Source organism: Elephas maximus, chromosome 24 (assembly GCF_024166365.1).
Source record: "Elephas maximus indicus isolate mEleMax1 chromosome 24, mEleMax1 primary haplotype, whole genome shotgun sequence".
Classification (NCBI taxonomy): Eukaryota; Metazoa; Chordata; class Mammalia; order Proboscidea; family Elephantidae; genus Elephas; species Elephas maximus.
In genome coordinates, this window is record NC_064842.1 from 47,986,514 (window position 1) to 48,000,081 (window position 13,568).

The 13,568-nt window shown below is 40.7% G+C and overlaps 1 protein-coding gene and 1 non-coding gene across 4 annotated transcripts in view; one reads left to right on the forward strand and one right to left on the reverse strand.

Annotated features, from left to right (window-relative positions):
• The window catches only part of C24H1orf21 (chromosome 24 C1orf21 homolog), a 328,797-nt gene that overhangs the window by 60,242 nt on the left and 254,987 nt on the right, over positions 1–13,568 (forward strand). The gene's annotated exons all lie outside the window — the stretch shown is intronic.
• Positions 3,513–3,584, reverse strand: TRNAR-UCU (transfer RNA arginine (anticodon UCU)). Its single transcript has one exon. It is a non-coding gene; the product is annotated as a tRNA-Arg (tRNA).

Below are 13,568 nucleotides of genomic sequence, written 5' to 3' on the forward strand. Positions count from 1 at the left end.
TTGGGGGGCAGGGGGTGGTTAGACTCAAATGTCCTTGGTAAACTGAAATTCCACCTACTCCCTTTGGGGAGGCATCAGTGAAGTACCTTCTTAAGATTCTAAGTCTTCTGATAGAAGTAAGCTTATTCTTTTGGTTACTGGAGATTGCTGTTTCCAGGATACATATGATTTTTACCTCAATTCATCTTCCTCTTGGTTTCTGTGATTTTGTTATTTTTAATGAATAACCAAGTTTTTCCTCACTCCCTGTTTAAATGCTGTGTCTTTTCCTTCTCTTTCTCCATTAATTAATTCTACAGCTCTTTTCTTAAACCTTTCCTACCCTAGAAGACAGTTTTTATTATATAAATTTTTTTATTATAAATCATATTTACTATTTTTATTATAAGACAGTAATGTTTTTTATGTTCTTCTGAAAAAAAGGGCAGAGGGAGACATTTGATTTGTCTGCAAATCAGACCTGCCTCCAAATCAGATGTTTGATTCCAGGCTTGCTTTTTGTGTTTTGAAACACAATTCAAATTCATTAGCAAGTTGGTGAGTTCTTGTATTCTTACTCAACCTAAAGGAACCTTTGTGGTTTGGGTCCCAATTCTAAAGTAGGAGGGCAATAGCCATGGTAGTAATTGAAACATTACTGTGTGCTTATTGGGTGACTTCTTTTAAATCTCACACAGCAGTCCTGTGAGACAGGCAGATCATCTCACTCTATAGATGAGTAGGTAGAGCTAGTAAACTTAACCACTGTCTTTATACTAAGCGCTAATATTGTACTGTCACTCTACGGTTCAGAGCTAACAGGGTGTTTATTTGTGTATTTGGTTCCATGGTGGAATTCTCACCTTTTGTGCGGGAGACTGAGGTTCAGGTCTTGGCCTGTGCACCTCATGTACAGCCACCACTTGTCATTGGAGGCTTATGTGTTTCTATGATGCTGAACAGGTTTCAGAGGTGCTTCCAGACTAAGATAGACTAGGAAAAAAGGCCTGGTGGTCTGCTTCCAAAAAGCAGCCAGTGAAAACCTTATGGATTCCAACACCCTGGTCATGGGGATGGTGCAGGGTTGGGCAGCCATTTCCTCTGTTGTACATGAGGCCTCCGTGAGTGGGGGCTGACTTCACTTCAGCTAACAACAACAACTTAAGTCCAAGATAATCTTAGCTGTTTTTGACCCAGTTTTGACTTGGGCATGCCACAGAATTTGACAGTAGTAATTAAAAGAAATATGTAGGTCCCTTTTGCAGTGGTTCAAGTCCAGCAGGTATTGATGGCTTACAGGGCTTAATACTCATCGGTAATATGATGAGTGGGTATTAGTAAATGTCAGAGTCAGACTCTTGGACTCCATTCAGTTATGCTGTCGACGAAGAGTGCAACAACCCTGTGGTTAAGAGCACAATGGACTTTTCAGGTCAAACAGAACTTGATTCACATCCTGACTTTGTCCCTGCTCTTGTATGACCTGGTAAGCTAGTCAACCCTTCTGTGCCTCAGTATATTAATCTGTAAAATAGGAATAATAATACCTATCTATGGCTGTGATGATGGTTAAAATTAAATGGGAACGTGTATGTAAATTGCTTAGAGCTTTGCACATAATAAATATTCAATAAAATGATAGCTGTTAATAATAATTGTCATAACCATAGAATTTCAGAGTTGGGAAGGATCTTAAGGGTCAGACAGAATTTAGTGTAAAGATCTGATTCTACTATCAGTATAACCTTAGCCAAGTCATTTTACCTCTGAGTTTCCATTTCCTCACCTGCATAATGGGGGTAGTATTTAGCGCAGGACTACAATAAAGATATGTGAAGTGTGACATTTGTAAAGTTTGACCCCTTCCTTTTGGCTGACAACCTCTGGGGACAGGGCAGCTCCAGGGAGCTAGAAGTGATTAAAAAAAAAAAAATTTTTTTTTAGAAAGCTTTATTTATATTGAACACTAGTTTTCCCGTGAGATTTACTGATTTGACTCTAATCATGTGATCTGAGTGATTGAGGGAGTTATTTTCCCCCTCAGGGTCATGATTTTGGTTACATCTAGAAATACCACAAAGATCCCAAACCACTTACTTGATTTAAGATTAAGGTTCTTATTCTTTTACAGTTGATTTCTTATCTCTCTATTCCTGGATACATTCTGTGCTGAACAAAAATATTTGTACACGTGGGGGAAAAAAAATTCTAAATCAGAGGAACAGGACAGGCGGCGTACCAGCTTACATTAACGTGTAAGTTAATTGGGTGGCCCAGTGACCTGATGGGTTGTTGCCAGTGATTCAGAATTTAATATGGAGATCATCACCGTTTTAAATGATTTCATGGTAATTGTGACATTGTGGTTTATTTTTACCTCTGCTGCATTCTCCCTGCCTGCCCAACTTCATATGAAGCATGATAGTTTGAAGTCAGTAGTAACCATAGTGATATGCTGGGCTTTGGGTGTAAGAAAATGTAAGCAAAGCAGCCAGATAAAAGACTTGTACCCTGCATTTTCCTGAAGGGAGTTCCATGCTTGTCTTCCCTGAGGTTTAGGTGCAAAATCCCTTGAGCAGACACTTAGCATTTCTACTCCTTAACAATCAGATTTATTTATTCCTGGGGGCTGTTCCTGTGTGCCCTGCGTGAAGCCTCTGGGTGAGATTATTATGTGTACTGTTAGATCTTACCTGAGCAGCTTTTCGCTGTTTTGGAACTGGGAGTGCAGTAGCCATTCTGGTGTGCATAGTTACCCACTTTTAAAATCCAGTACTCTGTTCGCCACTGGATGCCGGGTTTTACATTCTACCAGCTAACAAAACTGTAAATACCACGTTAACTTTTCTCTCTTCTTGCTCAGAAGGAGACATTACCAAATTAAAGAGACGCTTCCTCTTCTCTAACAATCATTGTGAACATACGCCATGCAGTGGGCTCCTGGAGCCCTCAAAGCAAAATTTCCTCTAGAAATACAAAAAAAAAAAAAAAAAAAATTTTTTTTTTTTAGACCAAGCCAAATCCATTGCCGTCGAGTCGATTCAGACTTAATCAACACTATAGGACCAAGTAGAACAGTCCCACAGGGTTTCCAAGGCTGTAAATCTTTACATAAATAGACTGCCACATCTTTCTCCCACGAAGCCAGCCTGTAAAAAATATAGTTTATCTCCTTGGTGTTATTTAAGGGACAAAGGTAGAATTCTTGACTCCAAGTTCTCTTCCCCATTAATTATGCTGTTGGTCAGGTGGTTCACATCCCTCCTCCTTACCCCCTGTGGTTCCCTGCAGGGATAGTACTTAAGTCCCTGATGTTGTTAGCTGCTGTCTAGTCCGCCACTGACTCCTGGCGACCCCTTACATGATGGAAGAAAACACTGTGATCCATCGGGTTTTCACTGAGTAATTTTCGGAAGTGGATCTTCAGGCCTTTCATCCTGGTCCGTCTTAGTCTGGAAGCACTACCGAAACCTGTTTGGCATCATAGCAACACAAAAGCTGCCACTGGCAGATGGGTGTAACTGCTCTTGAGGTGCACTGGTCAGGAATCGAACCTGGGTCTCCCACATAGAAGGTGAGAATTCTACCACTAAACCACCAAGTGCCCTTACTTAAGTCCCTAGTACTTTATTCCATTATTTCCCTTTAACTAGCTCTCTTATCCAGAGCTACAGAAGGGATGTCAGGGCAGGAGTGGGTTACTTTTGGTCTAGAGCCCATTAAGTGAGGCATGCAAATTTGAGCAAAGCTTGAAGCACGCTGCACTCCGTTACCTTTGGAGACCTCCTGTCCAGGCGAAAGGCCTAATCCTGAGATTGGGGCTGTATGTGGGTAGCATTTTCCATAGTGACCAGAAGTAAATCACGGCCTTTTAGACAGAGCTGGTAATTGAAAATTTTTTCAATTAAAGAAAAAAAAAGTTATTTCTTCTGGGGGAGTCCAGCCTCCTAAAATGCCTTTCATCCCAAGTTGGCTGACCTATCCTGCGTGGAGGGCTGTGTTCCCCACTAAAGACAGTCTTGGAACAAGATCCCAGGGCCTAATGGTCATAGTCTTTTGCAAGGGAGGATTTTGAATCTTTCTGCAGTACTCAACAAACACATAATAAGAATGAAGTAGAGTTTATACTAAGTACTGAGGTATGCCACCATCTCTGTCAGTTTGTGGTGGCTTGCATGTTGCTATGAAGCTGGAAGCTGTGCCACCAACATTTCAAATACCAACAGGGTCAGCCAGGGTGGACAGGTTTCAGTGGAGATTTCAGACGAAGACAGCTTGGAAAGAAAGGCCTGGTGACCTAAAAAAACCTACTTCTGAAAATTAGCCAATGAAAACCTTATGGATCACAACAGAATATTGTATGATCTTGTGATGAACCTCAGATTGGAAGGCAGGGTATAATAGCCGCAACAATGGAGTCAAACATGCCAGTGATCATGAAAACTACACAGAGCCAAGCACCATTTTGTTCTGTTATTCATAAGGTGGCCAAAAGTTAGAGCCTATTTGACTGCAGGTAACAACCACACAGAAGTGTGACATAGTCCCTTATTGAGGGAGGCAAAGAGAATGCTTCCAAGTGAAGAACATTCCTTCTTCCTTTCTTGTATCCTTGGTGTGTAAGCACATAGTATAAATAAATAATTTGTTGAATCGTCATGTATAGAGTGATTTGTGCTGTAATATTGTATGTGAAACAATATGGGAGAATAGACAACGGATTAGTACTTTCACGTGGTATGGAAAGACCTTCCAGAAGAGGTAATGTTTGGGTTGGATCTTGAGGGACAAATAAAGTTTTGTGAAAAACTTGACTATGTTAACCTGTTTTTTTTTTCATTTCACAGTAGACTGTCCCCACTCACTGACTCTTTTTTTCTTTTTCCTTTCCCTGGTTTATATCCTCAGCTTTAATTTCTTTTCTAACTAATTTTAACTTGTACAATCATCCTGATAAAATCACCTACAGATGTGTTTGTAAATGCGTTAAAAACAGGCTTGCTTTCAGATTAAAGTTTTTAGAATATAATATTTTACAGTGAAAAATCTGTCAATTTTCTGGATCCTTTTTACATGGCGTTCCTGTACTCTAAATTAAAAAGCTCTTTGTTTTTAGGCCTGGCATTTGTTTCTATTGGCAGGGTAATTACAGTACAGGGGGACACTCACTGAATTGGAACATACTTGCTATAGATGTTGAAAGAAAATTTGTTCTTTTGAGGCAAGGATGGAAGAAAAGTCACAGACAGTGTGGGCAGGCTTTCCGGAAGGGGCAGGATGATGGAATGAGTTCGTCCCTGAGTGGGGAACTGTAGTTAGTGGAGCCTCATGTTCCTTACAGGTGTGTTTAGTCAAATGCAAATTTTGGTCCCTAGAAAAAAATTGTTATGTGAAGATAATAGAGAGAAAGGAAAAGGAAGGGGAAAAAAAGGTGTGCAAAGGGAACATACAGATTAAAAGAGACCCCAGAAACTTGTCAACCAATTACATGTATGGACCTATTTGGATCCTGATTTTAACCAATTAAAAACAAAATCAACTATTTTGAGGCAGTTGAGGTAAATTGAAGACTAACTGGATATTTGATGATTTTAAAGGTTATTTTTTTGCGATGTGATAATGGTGTTGTGGTTATGTCTTTTTTAGTGGTCTTTTTAGAGATAGATACTGATATTTAGGGATGATATAATAGAAGTGGATAATTGTTGAAGTTCATAGATAGGTACAGCGGGCTTCATTATATGGTTCTCTCTGCTTTTGATTATGTTTGGAATTTTCCATAGTAGAAAGTTAAAAGCAAATAAACAAACCAAACAAACCAAAACTTTTGTCTGTAGATGGAAATGTGCATTTTTTTCAGGGCTAGGCTATGGCTTTGCTTGGTGTTTCAATAAGGTTAAGATCCACCTCATTGCACACTGTCTTTGAACGATCACATCCTTGGTGTTTTTCTCTACTTACCTGTTTGATTTTATATCTTATCTCACCCACATGTTTGTTATTTTATATCTTATCTGTAGTCCGCAATTTTGTCCTATGTTTCAGCCCTGTGAGTTCGTTTGTCTGTTCCTTGTCTTCACTAACACCTCACATACGACACGTTCGGGTGAATGGTTTTCCATTTACCCAATGACTCTTCAAGTCAAATACCTTTGAATTAGCCTCCATTTCACTTTTTTCCTTTCCTAAATATGCACATCCAAATAGTCATCAAACTTTTGAGTATTTTACTTCTTAAATTATATAAATCATCTTCTTATCTGGTTTACCAGGGTCTTCATTGAGACCCTCACTATCTCTCACCTGGCTATTGATCTATCAGTGTAAACCTCAGTAATCTGCTTGCCCTGGTCCCTGCTGTTTACAGGAGTAATGTCACTGACGCAAAAATCTGGTGTCTCACTTCTCTGCTGACATTGGTGGCTTAGAAGGTTTTAGGTTTTAGGCAGACCTTCATTATCCAAGCCTTATCTACTTCCCCAGTCTCACTTCCTGACACTCCTTCCACAAGCCTATTAAGACAGTGACATTTTTGTCACTCCTAGGCTTTGCTTACATATTCACTCTGCCTGGAAGTCACTCTGCTTACCACCACCCTGCCCTACCCATCTTGACAACGTGGGAAATACCACGTTATCCTTCAAGTCAAAGAATGACCCTTCTCTCTGAGGCTTCCCTCATGGTTCCCCAGAGCACTAAGGTGCTTCTTCTCAGTTGTTCACCCTACCCTTTACATATACTGCCATTAGAGTTGTTTTTGTTTTTTTAATTGCCTCTTAATTGTTTATAGGGCTGCAGCTAACCTGTCCAGTCCCTTCAAGGCATCTTTGAGAATACCTTGCTCTTGCTCAGTACTGACAGTATGAGTAGTCAATAAATATTTGCTGAATGCATGTTGACCTGGGTCTTCGCAGACTCTCCCTGTCCTATTCTTTATGTCCAGTTCTTCTGCTCCTTTCCCTTCCTACATGTAGATGCCACCATGACAGTAGACCATATGCTTTTTTTTTTTTTCCCCTCTTGGATCACATGTCCTGAAGAATGAAGAGGTGTCCTGACTACCTGCTGGGAGGGGTAGGTGAGAGACATTTTTCAAGAAGTTTTTCTTTGGTGACTTGTTTATGGTTTTCCCTTTTAGATTCCTCTAAAAAAACAAAACCTGTTGCAATCATGTTTTTTCTGACTCGTGATGACCCCATGTGTGTCAGAGTAGAACAAACTGTGCTCCATGGGATTTTCAGTGGCTGGTTTTTCTGGAGTAATTCTCCAGACCTTTCTTCCAAGGTGCCTCTGGATGGACTCAAACTTCCAACCTTCCATTAGCAGCCAAGTGTGCTAACCATTTGGAGCACCCAGGGCTTCTCTAGTTTCTTTTATTCCCTCCCATTTCTTATTGACCCCTTTAAAATATATGTGTAAAGGCTTTGAAAGAAGACTGCTCTTTTCCTAATCTTTCTGCCTAAATATATGATTTTTTTAAGTGGTTAAGGCAATCAAATTTTATTTTTAATTCATTTCATAGTGTTTTTAGCAGTGAAAGTAGGGGTTCAAGTAGATATCTTAATACTTAGGAACCACTGAAGTCTTGATAGTGGACCTATTTTCCCAGGAAATTAAAATTTAAATCTTCTGAGAACAGTTTTAGTCTGAAAAGGTTTTGTCAATGATCTCAACATTATACATGTAATACCAGTCAAAATTAAGATCCCTATCTCCAATATATTTATAAGCCTACAGATTAGTAACTGTCAGTTTGTATCTAATTGTGTGACCATATATCTCTGCACAGCTTCCCTTCAGTGTTTAATAACCTCATCATGTCAGGTCTATGATAGAGAAGGCAGAGTGGACCAGCCCGTATTAGTCCTGAAAGTAGGAGGGAGGCTTGCGTTGGATTTTGGCAATCACAGAAAAGTTTCCCACCTGGTGTACAGGGTATGGATAACAGACTGAACACAAGATGGAGGGAGGGATTTTTAATTAATTAAATTTTTTATTGCACTTCAGGTGAAAGTTTACAGAGCAAATTAGTTAAATTTAAGCACAATAGTTTTGTGACATTGGCTGCAATCCCCACGATGTGTCAACACTCTCCCCTTCTCCGCCCCGGGTTCCCCATTCAGAGGGATTTTTATGATAAGACTGTGTGTGTGGTGTCTTAAATTTCAGGCATTTGAGTCAGTTGTTTGGAAGGTGGCACAGCAAGGTCATTGATGGATGCCTAATGTGGTCATGATGGGATGGTATGTGGGTTACCTTGCAGGAAGGTCACATAAAGAGTTGTCATTCAAGGTTCAGTCAGAAAAGCACCTCTTCAGTAGATTCACTGGGGTCAGTGATATGGAGAGCAAAGCCACCAGGCTGTGTGCAGGCTCGTCAGGAGCCCTCCAAACCTAGCGCCCCTCCAAGCAGGATTCTAAGATCTGCCCTTTTGCTGGACTCTTCTTCTCCCAGTCAGAACTTGCTAGATGACTAACAGTATATCCGAGAAGGGTGTTAATGGTAGAATATTGCCCAATCATATATGCATTTTAATGTATGTCAGCAATGCCTAATACAGAGAATGAGAAATCTGTGAGTTTCATGATGACCAGTGTTGTTGTGTGCCGTCCCACTCATACTCATTGCTGTCAAGTTGATTCTGACTCATAGCGACCCTATAGAACAGAATAGAACTGCCCCATAGGGTTTCCTAGGCTGTAACCTTTACGGAAGGAGCCCTCGTGGTGCAGTGTTTAAGCCCTTAGCTGCTAACTGAAAGGTCTGCAGTTCAAACCCACCAGCCACTCTGTGGAGAAAGAAGTGGCAGTCTGCTTTGTAAAGATTCCAAAAACCAAACCCGTTGCCGTCGAGTTGATTCCAACTCATAGCAACCCTAAAAGAGAGTAGAACTGCCCCATAGGGTTTCCAAGGCTGTAAATCTTTGTGGAAGCAGATTGCCACATCTTGCTCCCACAGAATAGCTGGTGGGTTCAAACCGCTGACCTACTGATTAGCCGCCGAGCGCTTAGCCAGGACACCAGCAGCCTTGGAAATCTTATGAGGCAGTTCTGCTCTGTCGTGTAGGATTGCTTTGAGTTGGAATTGGACCAACGGCAATGAGTTTAATCCTTATGAGAGCAGATCACCAGGTCTTTTCTCCCACAGAACTGCTGGGTGAGTTCCAGCTTCCAACCTTTAGGTTAGCAGCTGAGTGCTTAATCATTGCACCACTAGGTTCCTTATGATGACAAGTAGCAGATGTGATTTTCCCAGTGAAATATGTGCTATGTAGGTTGTGGCATCCCAAAACGTGTACACACAAACACGTGCGCAAGTGCACACACGCACACAGAGCCAGATAAAGGTTATCACATCAGAATAAACATATGGCCAGACTGCCTGTCCTTTTGTTTTAACATTCCTGTTCTCTACCATGTCCCTATCAGTTTTACACTTAATTAAATTTCCTGTGGACGAAAGTCTTTATAAAGGTCAGGGAAAGAGACGAACTCATTTTATGTGTTAATAAGTTCTTTTGCTCTTTAAAATAAGAACTGAGGATGGAGAAAAAGAAGTTTCAGGTAACCTCTGAATTCACTAGTATGGAAGTTGGCTTTTATTAAAACTATGATTTTGAAAAATTAATCACATAAAAATAACTGTCATATCTGTTTTTTTTTTTTTTTTGTAATTTTATATTTTAACCTAACTTTGGAACCTTAATTTTAATTTTAATAGTTGTAGTATTGTGCTTTGTGGCTCTAAGACTGCTCTGTGTGTGTGTGTGTGTGTGTGTGTGTGTGTGTGTAAGAAAGCTTTTCTCTAAAGAGTTAGGCATGGGTGTATAGCATGCTCAAGAACAAATGAGTTAGAAATTAGCTGCAGAATTTCCTTCCAAGTGAGACTCTTACACATTGGAGGTCTCATGTGCTCCAAGTTCAGAAAAAGGACTTTAGCAAGATATAAGCATCTGAAAACTGAAGTTTTCCGTGTTTATAAATTCAGTGAGCAAGTGTTCTATTGAGTGATTACATCCTATGTAAATAGTTTTCTTTTCAGAAATAAATGTTAAGGTTAGTTGGTTACTGGAGATGGATAAAAACGCTAATCCATCTACAAGTCATCTTTTGCGTTCCCTGGAAGGAGAAGTATTTTTTGGTAGTGAAACCTCAAGCCAAAGCCAACTACTGAAATGAAATTTCTCTCTGGTTAGTGTGTGGGATGCATTTTAAGCGTCTATTTTTAAGCTCCTATACTTGTGCATGGAGCCCTGGTGGCGCAGTAGTTAAGAGCTCAGGCTGCTGCCCAAAAGGTCAGCAGTTAAATCCACCAACCACTCCTTGGAAACCCTGTGGGAAAGTTCTACTCTGTCTTATAGGGTTGCTATGAGTTGGAATCAACTTGATGACGATGGGTTTCTTTTTCTTTCTTTCTTTTTTTCATGTGTATATGTGGTGTAGAAGTGTAAATGTTGTGAAAGCTTTTGTGGGGGAGCGTGCTTCTTGTTTGGAGTTCTTGGGTGGTATAAATGATTAACGGTTAATGCGCTTGACTGCTAACCCGAAGGTTGGAGGTTCAAGTCTACCCAGAGGCACCTCAGAAGAACGTCCTGGTGATCTACTTCTGAAAAAACCAGCCATTGGAAAACCTATGGAGTACAATTCTACTCTGGTACACATGGGGTTGCCATGAGTCGGAACTGATGCTACTGTAACTGAGTTTACTTCTTATTTAAGGGACTATTTGGATTGGCAGGAGAGCAGTGAGGGTTGATGGTATTGCCATGTCTGCTATGAAGGCATTATTCCTTTTGAAAGGATTTTGGTTTCCAGAGCCCCCAAAGTCCGGTGCAGAGCAAAATTTTCCTTCTTTGCAAGTGTGGGTTTAAAAAACAACTCTCCATCAGTCTGAAGGGAAAACCCACTTCTCATCTCGTTAGTGGCGTCACCATTAGATGTGGTTCATTGGCTACCATTGTGTTTGTCAGAAACAACAGAGTTGATTGTACCCAAAATGAACTCTGTGTTTTCCTGCCTGTGAAATAGGTCATATTTGCCCCATGTAATATCAACCTGACTCCATCACGTGGCGAGAAGAGGGTGTAACCCCTTACCTTTGTTCATTGCATGTAGGAAGGGGCTTGACTTGTACTTTTTATGATATGCTGCGTAGTTGATGGCTCAGAGCAAACTTTGGTTGGTCTTTTTGTAGACAAATACTACAGAGAAGTTCTATAAATCAGTCTTTTTATGGTGCTACACAGGATTGATCAAATGATTCAGGGTATCAGGGTAAAAGCAAAACCCATATCATCCTTGTTTATTTTCTCTGCCAATGCCCTCTTGAGTCCCGTCTGTCTTTCTTGTGACCTGGCATAGTTTTGTTATAAAATCTCGATTTGATGAGAAAGTTTTTAAGGCCTTTAAAAAATTTAGTAGCTTTGCCTCACCTCTGTTGTTTGTGCCTTAAAAGCTTTCCCTGGCCTCGTGAATGGAAAACTTTCAGTCCGAAGGGAGCACAAAGCCATTCTCTGGGAGGATTGCTGTGTTCCAGAGGCAATGGGTCTTAGTCAACAAGGGCCATTCTCTCCTAAACTGTAAACAAGCTGGACTACAAAGAGCTATAACCTGTTTCCAGAAAGATCTTACTACTACGAAGCACACCTTGAAATGTCTCTAAGTGCTGAGGACCGCAGCCACATCGCTGTGGGGAGGGGGAGCCAGAGTTGTGGTGCAGCCAGGCTTCATCTGTGGAGCAGAGGAGAGAGAGCTCAGTTATCCCGCTGACTTTTGCCTTCAGACTTTTCTGTCTGTGCAGCCCCAGGTAGGTAGATGCAGCACTGCCTTGGGTGCAGGTGGAGTAGAAAGCAGTATCTTACTTCATTTTGTGGTTTTTTCTTTGCCTTTCACTACATTTTGCAGTATTGACTAATACATAATTCAGTAACACATTTTTGCTAGATCGGCCTTTCTACAGGAAACTCACGTAGACGTTGGTCTGGGTTTCAGTGTTCCGTCTTGTCACTAGGTTGTTGAATGTAGTGATGTTCATATCTTCTTTTATGTTCCAAAGCCTTGACTTTGCTTGATACTGCCACCTATTTGCACTTTTAATCTCTGAAGAAATCTCAACCAAAACTGGCTCTTTATTAGGGTGATTGTTTATATGTGCCACATATGACTTGTTCTTCAAGAAAAAGCTGTTTTCATGTGTGAAACCTCAGGGATTAAGGGGCACTGGATGTCAGATACTTTCCAGCTTTTGTCTACATAAATTAAAGGTTGAATGAAGCTGCTTTCCCTGCCCTGCCCAGAATGCACTTTTAAAACAAACAACAACAAAAAAAGGGGGCGGGGGGAGGGCTCTGAAAGAGAAGAGAGATTACATTTAATCTGTCTTTCCAGTAGGTGAAGAGGTTGCAAAACTGTTGTCTCAGACACCTGCATTCTTTGGAGGAAATCAAACAAACAAGCAAAAAAACCAAACCTGTGCTGTTGAGTCAATTCTGAGTCATAGTGACCCTATAGGACATAGTAGAACTGCCCCATAGGGTTTCCAAGAAGTGACTGGGGGATTCAAACTGCTGACCTTTTGATTAGCAGCCGAGCTGTTAAGCAGTGAGCCACCAGGGCTCCAGCTGGAGGAATTAGGAGTTGGTAAATATGTTTCTTTATACAGACCATTTTAAGTTAGTTAATTATATTTTTGTTTCAAACCGTCCAGATTTGGAAAGTAGGAGTTAGAGTTAAGTGTAAGGTGTCATGTATGTCTAATAATACAACTTTATTCTGTCATCTGAATTTTGAATTTCTCAAGATTCCACTGTTACAGACAACAAAGATGCTTATAGGTTTATCCCTGGTCTTACGACCTGACATTTTAGAAGGTCAAAGGAACCCTCTCCAGACTTTCACTGCCATTGTTGTGGCAATGGGCTAGATGGAACATTGATCTCATCCTGAGTGGTTTTTTGGGTTCTCCTTTGTAGAAACTGGCCCTTTGCGGAGACCTCCTTACCCATCTGTTAACGAGATCAATTCTGTTCAAAGTGGGCCATTCGGAACACTTGGGCCATTCAGAAGAGACATCATCATACCCAGGCCTATATGTAAACTCGTTTCCCAGTGTTTCTTTGCCATTTCAACTCATCAAAGACAACTTCTCAAAGCCTGGGTGTTAGAAACGTTGGAAGGAGCCTTGGAGGTCTGATTCAGCCACAAATATAAGGTGACCTATCCTGTGATTGATTTTTATAAATAAAACCTACTAGGGCAGTGCTTCTAAAATATCCGTGTACATACAAACGCACATTCTGAGATCAGGGTAGTCCTGAGGTGCTGCGTTTTTAACAAGTTCTCCATGTAAATCCCAGTCCTGTTGGTCCCCAGTCCACACTTTGGGTAGCAAAGTATTAAAAGGTGAGACATCCAACTCTCCCTCATCCCCTAACTTAGGAACTCTCCTTTTATGTAGTCTTCCTTATAGATGTTTTGCTGGTTGTGAATATTTCCCCCCATTGGGGATAGCAGGGAAAATACAGCCGTAAATGGCTACTTATTTTGTTCTCGAATTGCCAATATTAAGGTTTACTCTCAAATGCTTTCAAA